Source organism: Tricharina praecox, assembly GCF_024521635.1.
Source record: "Tricharina praecox strain CBS 144465 chromosome Unknown BZA05scaffold_55, whole genome shotgun sequence".
Taxonomy (NCBI): Eukaryota; Fungi; Ascomycota; class Pezizomycetes; order Pezizales; family Pyronemataceae; genus Tricharina; species Tricharina praecox.
In genome coordinates, this window is record NW_026250457.1 from 31,741 (window position 1) to 46,251 (window position 14,511).

At 53.0% G+C, this 14,511-nt stretch overlaps 1 non-coding gene across 1 annotated transcript; it reads right to left on the reverse strand.

Moving 5' to 3' along the window:
* Window positions 1-1,591: 1,591 nt before the first annotated feature.
* On the reverse strand, window positions 1,592-1,678 carry BZA05DRAFT_t307. Its single transcript has one exon. It is a non-coding gene; the product is annotated as a tRNA-Asp (tRNA).
* Between the last annotated feature and the right edge of the window lie 12,833 nt (window positions 1,679-14,511).

A 14,511-nucleotide genomic window follows, 5' to 3' on the forward strand; every position in this document is an offset into this window, starting at 1 on the left:
GAGGCCAGCATGTTATCCACAGCGACGAGCAGTAGTGGGGACACAGTAAGGTGAGTGCGGGACAGTATGGAAATGCTGACGGGGGAGTGGGGAGCGGGGAAGGAGAGTAGTTTAGGTATATAAGGGTATGGAACAAGTGATAGTCATCGTCAAGTGAACAGCATCGAGAAGTGATAAGTATTGCAAGAGATGAGGCTTGTCGCAGACGAAGTCATTTTGAGAGTATAAGCCTTACTAATCCTTATTTTTCAAAATTCCTTGCAGAGCCCATATGGAACCCTTATGAGCTTCTAAGGCGGGCCGGCCAGTAGTCTTTGCAGAAGGCTTACGAGTTGGGACTGATTTTCACTGCACTCAGGATGGTATTTTTTCGTCAAGAGTATTGTGCCAAAATCGCCCTCATGTTTAGCTGCCATAATGCTTTTGACTTTAGTACACGGCTCGATATGATACTTACCTGTGAAGTATAGCCTTTACAAAGCGTGCGAGAACTCACACCCGAATCCACTCCACTCCTGGTGCTCCCTTCGCCGCCTCCTCTTCGCCTCCTCTCCAGGCCTCGGAATCGTCCGTCGCGTCCGTCCGAGCCTATGCCCCGGACCAGACGGAATTTGTCGGGCCCGGAATATCAAGGACTACAGGGCTCCGGCCAAGCCAGAGGTCGACTGGGGCCCCATTCGGGCCCGGATATCTTGGCGCTAGTACTAGCCTTGGACTGTGGCGCTGCAGGCCGCAATTACGCTTAGGAGAAGACGACTGAGGAGTTGGCAGCACGGCGAGGAGTAGACGGCTAAGGAGACACCTCTGCCGGCAGATCCTACACCCTGTGCATGTCCGTTACTCTCTGTTCAATCCCGTATCAGATCGGATGCAAAATTTTCACTGGCCAAAATCTTCCGGACAGCCGGCACCGTACACTTCATAGCCAGCCGCTTCCACCCTAAATATTTACGGGCCCCACGGGGCCCCACTCGGGCCCGAAGCTTTTTAAACCTGGGACGGAGCCCGACTCGTCCGGCCAAATCCTCGCCCCAGACGGGACGGCGCCGCCGGGCCCCAGTAGTCTTCCGTCCGGACGGACTCTTCCCAGGCCTGCTCCTCTCCTCTTCAGCCCTAAGCGCGGCAGCGCGTTCGTTTTCTGCTGAGTAGTTTCACAAAGATGATAGCGTGGGGATTCCTGAGATCCTACAATCCAGCGGTAGTTGATTCAAACCTAGCCATGGGCTTCGGCTTCGGCTTCGGCTGGGTGCTAGTTAATACGCCGATGCCTGATGGGAACGCGGATACCGGATACCGGTATCCGCCTCGGCTCAGGGCTGAGTAATGGCCGCGGACACCGCCCGCGAGTCTGCGACTGATCACTAGAATTTGAATTACGATCCGCCTGTGAACCTTCATTCCAATGGAGGGAATTGCCCGCCACAGCCGGTGGCGCGGGAATACCTACCTCAGGGTTGTTGGCAGGCAGCCTTCGCAGGAAGCGAATGTGGAAAAGATTTGCCCCCGTGGTATCTAGATGTTGTAGTATAGCCCTATGCTACTAGGTAAGTAAGTGTACTAATGAAAAACGATTAGGGAGCAAAAAGAAGATCTCTCTGTCAGGGAATTGAACCCTGGTCTCCCGCGAACTATAACTTAGAATGACAGGCGGAAATACTAACCACTATACTAACAGAGATTGATGAAAAAACTACGAAGCAATACCTTCTGTATATGAACGACGCGGAGTCCAACATTGCGTCATCTTTACCAGGGCCGCGGGGACGAATCAGATCTCGTATCGTTCTGATGTCGTCATCACCCCCCTCTCCGGCCCAGAAGCAATCCTGCATGCAAGAGGAGAATACATACATCATAGTCAAAGCTGTCACCCAGGCAGTTCCAGCACCGTCACAAGCATCAGCTAGTTGGGCGCACCAGAATAACTGGTTAATGTAACCGCACGGTCGGGCAAGGCTCCAGGTAGCGAAGTCGGGCTGGGGATCGGGTTCTAGGCTCGGCACAGGCAAGACGGGTTCAGAAGACATGGTGAGGCAGGGCTCAGTGCAGACGGCAACTGAGAACAGGGACGAGGACTACGGCGTAGACGGCAGCCGAGGCAAGGACAGAGGTAACTGTAATTGATTCAACAATTTGTTGCGTGAAGAACTAAGTACAGAGGGGCATTGACCGGTTTATATAGGAAATCCTCCACTCCTTCCCGCAACCTGACAATGACTGTGGGCGTGTGCCAGACCCAGAGAAATCCACCTTGCCAGTACCTTGCTTCGGTGACTCATACCCTGCGCAGCCAGGCTACTCCTGCTTCCTGCACACAGCCACAACCCCTCAGCGGCTCATCCTTGCATTGCTGGTGCACTGCCTGTGCACTGCCTTCCAGCTCTTCCAATCCTTGCGCCGACCCTTCCTTCGTCATTCCGTCGCGGGCCGTCACAGTAGTCCCTTCCAAGGCTTGAGTTCCGACGAGAGCAAGTTTGACTAGTCAAGGCTCCATGGGTATCGGTGATGGAAGCCGTCCACAGCTTGTACCTCCGTAAGGTTCTCCTCTGGTTCTCACTTTGGTGCCGCTTAGTAATAAAGTACACTGGGAAAGTACTATACCACTTGGCCAAAAGGTATTTTGATGGCTGAAGGCCATCATCCCAATAGCTACTTAACGCCAGGATTTCTGAACTGTGACAGTATCCCCTCTTTAGGGGCTTACTCCAGGAAGCCTTCAAGTAGTTAACCCCCAATGAGTGATATTTTATGATAATAATGATAAACCATCACTCAATGTAAGCCATGCAATTCCTGAGCAACGCTGCAGCAGAGGAAAGTAACTGCTCGCAGTGTAAATTGAACCCATGACCTTGGCAGCTATCAAACTGTAATAAAGTCCACTGGGAAAGTACTATACCTGTGAGACTGGAACGAGTTTGTGTCGTCGGAGTCTATGGTATTATCGAGTGTAGAATAAAAGTCAGGGATTTCAATAATTCACAACGGAATAATTTTAAGGGTGTTTCTTCGATGGTTTGTTCGGTGCGATGATTGTGTTTTGGTTCGGTTGCCCGCTCGGTTCGTCTTATAGTAGTCCCGATCCTCAGCACGTGATTTCTCTAGAGTGCGGCCTAACGTAGCTCCGTTGCTTCCTTTGCATCGGAGTTCGGCGGCCTAGCCTCGAGTCGTTGTCAGCTCTCTTCGGAAAGTCTTCTCGACTAGGCAGGTGGTAAACACCACGCACCCAAGATAGATCGGAGTTTCCGAGCAATTATCTCCCTCATGCGCCGGCAGAGTTCTTCGCTCGCAGTTCTCTTCCCCCATAGGTCAATGTTTCATTCTCTCGTCATAACAGTTTTTCCCTGGATCGGAGTTCCTACTGCGGGGCCCTATGAACGGACATCTCAAAGTCCTCATGACTGGTAAGTGTTCGGTGCTTCTGAACGTTGTCTGGATTGTCCAATTCGTAGGCGTGGGTTCTAATTGTCCGGATCACGTAGTAGGAACCATTGTGTTTGTTCTCCAGGTTGCGACTGGGTGTCGCAGTACGCCAATTCCGACCATCCACCCATATCATGTCCCACGGTTGGAAGGCTGGTGCAGACGTCCGTTTACGGTCGCAGCCGTGCTGTTGCCGTACCTGGGCATACTGCATTTGACAGCGGGCGACGCCGTGGATTTGATCCAACCATTCCGCTGCACTCTGAACTTGATGTTCCTCCTTGGTGTCGATACGGATATTCAGCTTAAAGGCGCACCGTTGGTGGTATCCTAAGTTGGCAAAGAATAGAGACAAGGTAGCCCTAACGCTGCAGCAGAGGAAAGTAACTGCTCGCAGTGAGATTTGAACTCATTACCTTGGCAGCCATCAAACTGTAATAAAGTACACTGGGAAAGTACTATACCACTCGACCGAAAGGTATTTTGATGGCTGAAGGCCAACTGTGACAAAACTGATCAACGGCGTTTCGCATCTGTAGCCAGTAGTACCTCTGGGCAAGCAGTTCCAGGGTTTTCGCGCGCCCCGGGTGCCCCATGGTCGGTGGGCTGTGGGCGTCCTAGAACAGTCATCGTCGGAGTCGGCCGTACTCTGGCATAAAGAGGCAGTCTCGGTAAGTCAGTTGCCCGTGGACCTCGCGGCATTCCGCCAAGGAGATCTCCTTCCAGTGGTGTGCACCCTTTCAGAGCAGCGCGAGGATTGGAGCCGGGACGGGGTTTGTCCCGTAAGCTTCTGTTATCAGTAACGTGAGGAGGGGACGATCTTGTTGGGCCGTGTTAGTTGTTGCCTACCGGAGCTCTTCCGGTAGGTTATCCGGTTTCAGCACTGCCTAGTCAGAGGCGTCAATTTCCATCCTTGATTAGAGCTTGGCAGTTGGTAGGGGCGTTGGTGAGGCTGAAGGGCATGGCGAGGGATTTGAAAAGCCCATAGCGTGTCCGGAAGGTGGTTTTCCACTCTTCTCCTTCCGCCATCTGTACAAGGTTGTAGGCACCGCGGATATTCAGGGTGGTGAAGTATTTTGCCCCGGATAGCAGCATCAGGTTTCTTGGAGGAATGGTAGTGGGTACCTGTTCTCAATTATTCCTTCGTTCAGGCCAGTGTAATTCACACACAGGCGTAGGGAGCCGTCCGATTTGTTGGCAAACAGGATTGGCGATGCTGCTGGAAGGGAAAAGGCACGGATAAAACCTTTGCTAAGGTTGTTGTCAAGCCATTCCTTCAATACGAAGAGGTCCGTTTTCAAGACTCAGGTTGCTTGGAGGAATGGTAGTGGGTACCTTTTCTCAATTATTCCTTCGTTCAGGCCAGTGTAATTCACACACAGGCGTAGGGAGCCGTCCGATTTGTTGGCAAACAGGATTGACGATGCTGCTGGAAGGGAAGAGGCACGGATAAAACCTTTGCTAAGGTTGTTGTCAAGCCATTCCTTCAATACGAAGAGGTCCGTTTTCGAGACTAAGTGCAGTGGTCCGTATGGGGGCGAAAATCCCTCCTTGAGTGGAGTCTTATGGTTGTAGTGTCAGTGCGGGGGTAGGTTCTGGGCACGGGCCTCAGAGAACAGCTGTAGCAACTCGTGGTATTCTTGAGGGATATGTGCCGTTGTTGTCACGGCTCGTAAGGGGATAACGAAGGGAGGGTCGACACAAGGAGCGGGAGAGTTGAGGGGCAGTGCAGAGGCAGTGCACCGGCAGTGCAAGGATGAGCCGCAGAGGATTGAGGGCTGTGTGCAGGGTGCAGGGATAGCGCAGTAATGAAACGCAGGAGATTGGGGCTGTGTGCAGGAAGCAGGGGTAGTGCGGCTGCGCAGGGTATGAATCACGGGAGTGGGGTACTGGCAAGGTGGATTTCTCAGGGTTTGGCACACGCCCACGGTCATTGGCAGGTTGCGGGAAGAAGTGGAGGATTTTCTATATAAACGGGCCGTTGCCCCTCTGTATTTAGTTCTTCACGCAACAACTTGTTAATTCAATCACTGTTACCTCTGTCCTTGCCTCGGCTGCCGTCTGCGCCGTAGTCCTTGTCCCTGCCTCTGTTCTCAGTTGCCGTCTGCACTGAGTCCTGCCTCACCTTCTTCCCTGAACCTGTCTTGCCTCTACCGAACCCAGAACCCGATACCCAGCCCGACTTCGCTACCTGGAGCCCTGCCCGACCGTGCCGTTACAGTTGTCACGGTCGCGACGGAACGTTCGAGGAAGAGTCGGAACAGGGGCCGAAAGGCAGCATGGGGGCAGTGCTAGGGGCTGCGTGGGCGGCAATGCAGGAATGAGCCGGAGGAATTAGGGCTGTGTGCAGGAAGCAGGTGTGAGACTGGAACGAGTCTGTGTCGTCGGAGTCTATGGTAATATCGAGTGCAGAATAAAAGTCAGGGATTTCGATAATTCACAATGGAATAATCTTAAGGGTGTTTGTTCGATGGTTTGTTCGGTGCGATGATTGTGTTTTGTTCGGTTGCACGCTCGGTTCGACTTATAGTCGTCCCGATCCTCAGCACGTGATTCCTCTAGAGTGCGGCCTAACGTAGCTCCGTTGCTTCCTTTGCATCGGAGTTCCGCGGCCTAGCCTTGAGTCGTCGTCAGCTCTCTTCGGATAGTCTTCTCGACTAGGCAGGTGGTAAACACCACGCGCCCAAGATAGATCGGAGTTTCTGAGCAATTATCTCCCTCATGCGCCGGCAGAGTTCTTCGCTCGAAGTTGTCTGCCCCCATCGGTCGATGTTCGATTCTCTCGTCATAACAGTTTTTTCCTGGATCGGAGTTCCTACTGCGGGGCCCTATGATCGGAGATCTCAAAGTCCTCTGGACTGTTATCCCGATCTCCCGCATCTCCGATCACTGTCTAGACTCTGGAATCCGTTTGCTCCCTCCTTCCTATCTTGTCTTTGATCGCTTCTAACTATCCTTTCGGCTCGCAACTCTATTCTAATCACCCGAACTATCTAATCACATCTCTTGCGACCGTCGTGTCCTCCGATACCTATCGGGGTGTCACACCATCTCCCCTCCCACGAGGCTTCGGCCCGAAGCACCCAAGTCCTCGCCTTTATCCTAACTTGATAACTGTGGATGAAGTCCTCCATCCCCTTCATCCTACTACCTGCCCGAGTTCGAGAAAACCACATGGTCAAAAACTCTTACTCATCTGTGAGCCGGTAGTCCCTCGGCGCATCGGGATTTTTGCGATGAAACTCGCGTAGCTTTTCCCATCCGCCTACTGAGAAGTTGTCGAATGGCTCGTTCGTCCAATCCCATCGTTCGGGGTAGTTGAGCCATTTGACGAGGTAGAGCACTCGTCGACCTTTCTTCGAGCTGCCCATAACCTCATCGACGTCGTATTCTTCGTTGCCTTCCACATCATCGGCCTCTCGTAAGATTTGAGAGGGATCCGGTGGTGCTCGGGTGCCGGCTCGGAACTGTTCAACGAGCGAGACGTGAAAGACATTATGAATCTTCCACTTCCTTGGCAGAGTGAGCTTGACAGCGAGCGGCGATACGATCTTCTCGATTTGGAAGGGACCATGGTTCTTGTGGTCCAACTTCCGCGAGGGTCGGCGGGTTTGAATGTTCCGCCCATTGAGCATTACCAAGTCTCCTACTTGATAAGCCGGTGCCTCCTGACGATGTTGATCTGCATACTTGCGCATTCGTTCGCGCGTTCGTTCGAGGGTCTTGATGTTTTCCTCGTGGACTGTATGCATCCAGTGAGCGTAGACCTTGCTGGCGGGGATGAGAGAATTTGCTGCAGCAGGGTTTGTCGCCGAAGGATGGTATCCGAAATTCGCATAGGAGGGCGACATTCCGGTTGCCGATGTAACCGAGTTGTTGTAGGCAAACTCAGCCATCGGTAGGAGATTCACCCAACCGTTCTGCTCGTAGTTCATGAAGGAGCGGAGGTATGCTTCAATCGTCTGGTTGAGGCGTTCCGTTTGTCCATCCGTCTGTGGGTGGAACGCTGTTGACATCCGGGGCGTAATGCCTAGCAGCCGGATGAATTCCTTCCATGTACCCGAGGTAAACCGTGAGTCTCGATCCGACACTATGTCTGCTGGTAATCCGTGAAAGCGCCATATCTCGCGGGCAAAAATCTTCGCGAGATCCTCGGCTATCTTTCCATCCTTAGGGAGGGGGATGAAATGCGCCATCTTGGTGAAGCGGTCGACGACCACCCATAGCTGGTCGCATCCGTTGGATTCCGGTAGGTCGGTAATGAAGTCCATGGCTATTGATTGCCATGGGGTGTATGGTAACTCGAGAGGATTGAGTAGTCCATAGGGCTGGTGCCTTGTTACTTTGTCCTTCTGACACTGCGCGCAACTCCGGACGAAGTCTATAATCTGCTCGTCTATCTTTGGCCACCAGAAATTGCGTCGGATAAGTTCGATAGTCTTGTCCTGGCCCATATGCCCCGCGACTTTCGTATCGTGTTCCGGCTCGAGGATGTGTCTGACGAGTTCCTTGTCCTCTGGTACCCATAGCCTTTCTTTCCTATACAGGCACCCCTCTTCCATCTTCAAAATCCTGGCCTTTCGACCCATCCTGCCGGAGTCCCTACTCTCGGCGGCCAGTTCCCAGGCCTTTCGGCCCTCCGACTCGGTGTCCTTCTGAGCCGCGTCCTCGTTCGTATCCTTGATGCTACTCAGAGCCTCCCGATATCCAGCATCTTTCTTTCCCGCCTTCCTGACCCAACCCAGAAATTCTTCATTCCACTTTGGCACGGGGATTGATTGTAGCCGAGTTGACGAAACCAGGAACACGGTGCTTTCGCCTCCGGTGCTGATTGATGAAACTCTCGAATCGTCGCCTGCAAAGGTGATTTATGCAGGATCGTCGTAATCGGCTGATCTTCACCCCCTCCTTTTTCAGGGCGGTACTCCGGGCGCCTGGATAATGCGTCAGGCTTGCCGTTCTGGCTGCCGGGCCGGTAGTAGATTTTGAAGTCGATGCCAGCGAGTTCTTGTGCCCATCTCGCCTGCCGTCGATTGAGTACTTTCGTGGTTGTGAAGTACTCAAGGTTCTGGTGGTCGCTGTACACCTGGATCTGGTGTTTTGCTCCCTCGAGGTATTGCCGCCAGCGTTTGAAAGAGTCTACTATCGCGAGTAGTTCCTTATCGTGAATCTCGAAGTTGATTTCGGCTGGGGTAAACCTAGACTTCAGCTCCTCGAAGGCCAGTTCCATTTCTCCTGTCCATCTCCAATCCTTCCCTTTTTCTTTTGTGCTCTCGGTCAAGGGTCTCGCGATCTTTGAGAAATCCTTGATGAAGCGCCTGTAAAAATTGGCGCACCCAAGAAAGGCTTGTACTTCCTTCAGGGACCGCGGCGCCTCCCACGAGAGCACAGATTCCACCTTGTCCTTAGCCATCTCAATTCCATCTTGGGATATCACGTATCCTAGGAACTCGACTCTCCTTGTCGACCAGACACACTTCTCTGGTGAGATTGCCAACTTATTTTCTTCCAACCTCTTTAGTACCTCGATGACTATCTTGTCATGCTCCTCGTGCGTCTTAGCATAGATGAGGAGGTCATCGATGTATGCGACCAGTCCCAGGTCCAACATATCCCGAAATATGTGGTTAATCATGTCCTGAAACGTCGCTGGAGCGTTGTTCAGCCCAAACGGCATGACCAAAAACTCAAACAGTCCGTATCGACAGCGGAAAGCCGTCTTCCACTCGTCACCTTCCTTGATGCGGATAAGGTGATAGCCATTCTTCAAATCAATCTTGGTGAAGACTTTCGCACCCCTGACTCGGTCTTGCAACTCTGCCATGATCAAGAGTGGGTAGCGATTGGCTACGGTAATCTTGTTGATACCGCGATAGTCGACACACAATCGGAGACCCCTGCCGTGCGCCTTTGGTACAAATAATATCGGCGCCCCGGCTGGTGATTTGGATCTTCGAATCTTGCCTGTCTGGAGCATCTCCTTGAGCCACTCCCTGAGGGCCTCAAGTTCTTTCTCTGACAGCGCATAGATAGGGCCCCATGGAGGAGTCTCTCCTTCCTTGAGATCGATTGCGTGGTCGTAGGACTTGTGGTCGGGAAGCTTATCGGCTGCTTCTTTGCTCATGATATTGGCATATAGTCTGAACTTCTCCGGTAGCAGATTCATGGGTGGATCTGATTCCGGGCCAGCTGAGACGTATCCAATAATGCGAGCCTCCGAATTGTGAATGACAGACGTGTCAAGTTCCATCGGAAAGCTGGTTGCTTGTTGCAAGGTGCATTGTTTCTTGCATCGGGTGCTGGTGAAGTGAATTTTCTGTGCTTCATTCTCCCACAACCCTGTCGGTTCATGCTTCGCCATCCACCAATACGGGAGGTAGGCATCGCAGTCGTCCAAGGGAGCCACTTCGAAGGTTTCGTTGGTGTAGTGCCTCCGGTGTTGAAGGAGCATCGGCATTGTATAATATTCCCCGGCTCCTTCCACTATGGTTCCATGGAAGTCCTTGATTTCCACCGGCTTGGGTCGTTGAATAAGGGGCAACCCAGGTTCTCGTGCAAGGCTTCGTTTGATGATCGGAATGGCACATCCTGTGTCAAGGAGTACTCGGATCCGTCGTCGCTTGTGCTCAGACCAGAGGAGCATCATTTCTATGATTGGTCGTGGTCCGCTGACAGGTTTTGGGGGCTCACACCCTGAGGCGCTCGGCGCGGTTGGACTCGTAGAAATAGGTTGGTCCGTTCGTCTTCGCTTATCTCTGGATTCGCTGTCGATATCCTGAGGCCGTGGTCTCTTCGTTCCGCAAACATATACACTTGGCCGTCCAGTCTGCGGAGTGCTGGGGCCGCTCAAAAATCCTCCGGCTCACTCTCATTCCTTTCCCAGAATGGAGGGGCCTCCGTCATTGCTTCATCCTCCACCACAACCGCCGCAGCCTTGTGTTGCTTGGACCTCGGTCGAGTGGGTTCGGCATCCTGGGTGTCCCGCTTTCTCTTTGTCACGGATGACACCTTTGGACTCTCGGGGAGTTCGGTACCCGCGACTGTTTTTCTGGCGTAGCATTGGAAGGTTCAGTGGCCGTCTCGTCCGCAACGCCAACAGTCGCACTTGGATGCTTTGTGGGCATCGATCTCCTTCTGGGGAACCCCTACCCGAGCCTCCTTTGCTCCTGCATAGATGTCCCCTTCCCTTGTCCTTCCCTTCCTGACCCCTGTTGCTTCCTTGGCCTTTCGGCCCTCTGGGGACTCCCCGCTTTCCTTGCGGCCCCCGGGGTCTCTGCCCGTTCCTTGGCCCTTCCGGCCGTTGCCAGGTCCCTCCCGGTCGCGGCCGGAACCCTGGCTACCCAATCCCCCTTTCCTCATTGCCCTTGCCTTTTTCAGCGCGTCCCGTCGTTCCACATGGTTCGCAGCCATGGGCACCGTTTCCAGACAATCTTCATAGTCTTCGTAGAGTTCGGTGTGCTGGATAAAGCACATATCGAGCATGTTGGTGGTCATGGCCTGGTTCACTATGTCTTGTAGTGGTTCGCCGATGGCGCGAGCGATCATGTTGAGTGATCGGAAGGAGGTCATGTAAGCCTGAATGTCTCCTTTGTATTCGAGGGCCCACATCCTTCTTAATGCGTTTGCTCCTTCCTGCGTGTCGCGGTACGCCTCCTTAAGTGCCTCTTGGTACGCCTGCCAGGTATCTTCCAAGTGTAGCTGCCTCAGGCTTTTTCGACCGGCCTGATGCCATTCTGCCGCTGTTCCTTCCAGTCGGGATCCCACCCACGCTATGTGAGACTGGAACGATTTCGGTCGTCGGAGTCGATTGATAGAATAGGATAAGAATGAAGATAGATAGTATTCTTTCTTTCACAAGCGGAATAATCTTAAGGGGTAGTGTCGATGGTTTTCTCGTCGCTGATTCTGATGATGAATCTTTCGTCGTGTCGTCGGAAGTCTATATAGTTGGGTGATGTGATCGAGTCACGTGCCAGCCGTTGCCGTAGTTTGTTGCCGGATGGAACCCCTGGCGTGAAATCTCTGCACTTGGTGCGGAGACTTTCTCCGCCATGTCATCAGAGTCGTCGTAAGCTTTCAGGATAGTTTATACAAACTAGGCAGGTATGGCGCACCAATCCTTACCCGAGCATAGTCCGGTTTCAGCTATCTCCCCGCTGGGCAACGGCTGCGCCTTTCGGCACGGCTCTTATTTGCTTAAGACGCGAGAAGAGGGGCAACACTCGTCATAGTGGTTTTTCCCCGATCAGAGTTTCCTCTGCGCTTGTTCCGCGATTCGCCTGCCTCAAGTCAAGGATGACTGTATCGGACTTTTCGTGCGTATCGCTGCGCCTCCGATCCCACCTAGACTCTGGTTCCGTTTGCTTCCTTCCTTCCTATCTCGTCTCTGACTAGCTACGACTAATCTAAAAAATCCCTTCCTGTTCCCCGATCTATCTAACTATCTTTCCTGAACTCCCGTTGGTAAGCAGCCGGACTCTGGAGTCGGGCCGACTGCGACCAGGGTGTCACACCATCTCCCCTCTCCGACGCTTTCGTCCCGAAGCGTGCGGAGTTCTATCTAGTCTACATACGGTGAATGCAGTCCTCCAACCCCTGCATCCTACTATCGCTCGACTCAAGAGAAAAACCCAGTGGGAAAAAACTCTCAGTCTTCTGTGAGCCGATAGTCCCTCGGCGCGTCCGGATTCTTGCGGTGGAATTCCCGCAGTTTCTCCCGACCACCTACTGAAAAGTTGTCGAAAGGCTCATGAGTCCAATCCCGTTTGCTGGGATAGTTGAGCCATTTCACGAGGTAGAGTACGCGCCGTCCTTTCTTGGTGCTACCCATAACCTCCTCGACATCGTATTCCTCATTGCTCTCGACGTCATCCGCTTCCCGGAGTATTTTCGACGGGTCGGGGGGATCTCGGTTGCCTGCTCGGTAGGGTTCGACAAGCGAAACATGGAAGACATTGTGTATCTTCCATTTCCGCGGTAGCGTGAGCTTGACGGCGAGAGGGGAAACGATCTTCTCGATTTGGAACGGGCCATGATTTTTGTGGTCCAGTTTCCTCGAGGGGCGGCGGGTTTGTATATTCCGTCCGCTGAGCATTACCAGGTCTCCTACCTGATAAGCGGGGGCCTCTTGGCGACGTTGGTCGGCGTAGTGGCGCATGCGTTCCTGTGCTTGCTCAAGCGACTTGATGGTTTCCTCGTGCACAGTCTGCATCCAGTGCGCATAGACCGTGCTGGCGGGGTTGAGGGGGTTCGTCGCAGCAGGTCCGCTAGCTGTTGGGTGGAATCCGTAGTTCGCGTAGAACGGCGAGAATCCAGTAGCCGTGGTGACCGAGTTGTTGTAGGCAAACTCAGCCATGGGGAGGAGGCTAACCCAGTCGTCTTGGTCTTTGTTGACGAAGGAGCGGAGATATGCTTCGATCGTCTGGTTGAGGCGTTCTGTTTGCCCGTCTGTTTGGGGGTGAAACGCCGTAGACATCCTTGCCTTGATGCCTAAAAGCTTCATAAATTCTTTCCACGTATCCGACGTGAAGCGGGAATCTCTGTCTGATACAATATCCGAGGGTAGGCCGTGGAAGCGCCAGATTTCGCGGGCAAAGATTTTTGCGAGGTCGCTGGCTGTCTTGCCGTCCTTTCGTAGGGGAATGAAATGAGCCATCTTGGTGAATCGGTCGATGACTACCCAGAGTTGGTCGCATTCCTCAGACTCGGGTAGATCGGTTATGAAGTCCATAGCGATGGATTGCCATGGAGCGTAGGGTAGTTCGAGGGGGTTTAGGAGTCCATAGGGTTGGTGTCGCGCTGTCTTGTTTTTTTGACATTCAGGACAGCCACGCACGAAGTCGATGATGGCTTCGTCCATTTTTGGCCACCAAAAGTTGCGTCGAATCAACTCGATCGTCTTGTCCTGGCCCATATGGCCGGCGACTTTGGTATCGTGCTCTGACTCCAGGATCTGCTGGATCAGGCCTTTGTTGTTTGGTATCCACAACTTCTCCTTCCGGTACACACATCCATCTTCCACCCTCAGTATCCCGGCCTTTCGGCTCATCCGTTCAGAGTCTCTGCTCCGAACGGCATCCTCCTTGACCTTGCGGTCATTCGGCACGGAATTCCCACGTGCCGCTACCCTCCTTACCCTTTCCGGTATTCGGCTCCTGTTCCTCAGAAGCCGCTTCACCAACGCTTTTGAGAGCTTTCTCCCACTCAGCGTCAGATCCTCCCTTCTCGCGCAGCAACTCCAAAAACTCCAAAGACCATTTCCGTGTTGGGGTAGAGGTTAGCCGTACCGACGAGATCAGAAACGAGGTACCGTGTCCAGCCGTGCTGATCGAAGAGACATTGTTCTTTCCTGCAAAGTGTTTTCCGTGCAGGATCGTCGTGATTGGTTGATTCTCACCCCCTCCTTTTTCAGGGCGGTATTCCGGGCGCCGGGAAAGAGCATCAGGTTTTCCATTCTGGTTTCCGGGTCGGTAGTAGATCTTGAAATCGATGCCGGCAAGCTCCTGTGCCCATCGTGCCTGGCGTCGATTGAGTACTTTTGTGGTTGTGAAGTACTCAAGGTTTTGGTGGTCGCTAAAGACTTGCACTTGGTGCTGTGCACCTTCGAGGTATCGTCTCCAGTGTTTGAAAGCGTCGACAATGGCGAGTAGCTCTTTGTCGTGGATTTCGTAGTTGATTTCCGCGGGAGAGAATTTCCTCGAATGGTAGGCAACAGGGTGCAGTCTTCCTTCTTCATCCTTCTGGGATAGGACGGCACCGAGGGCGAAATCCGATGCGTCTGTTTCAACGATAACTGGTTCATTGGGTTGGAAGTGGGCCAGTATCGGAGCTGTAGTGAAGCGTTTCTTCAGATCGTCAAAGGATTTCTGCATCTCGGGCGTCCATTGCCAATCCTTCTTATCACCTTTCGTAGACTCCGTCAACGGGCGCGCGACCCTCGAGTAGTCCTTGATAAAGCGGCGATAGAAGTTAGCGAAGCCCAGAAAGGATTGAACGTCTCGCAGGGACCGGGGTACTTCCCACTCAAGCACACTTTCCACTTTGTCCCCTGCCATCTTGATTCCTTCTCGGCCGACTATGTAGCCGAGG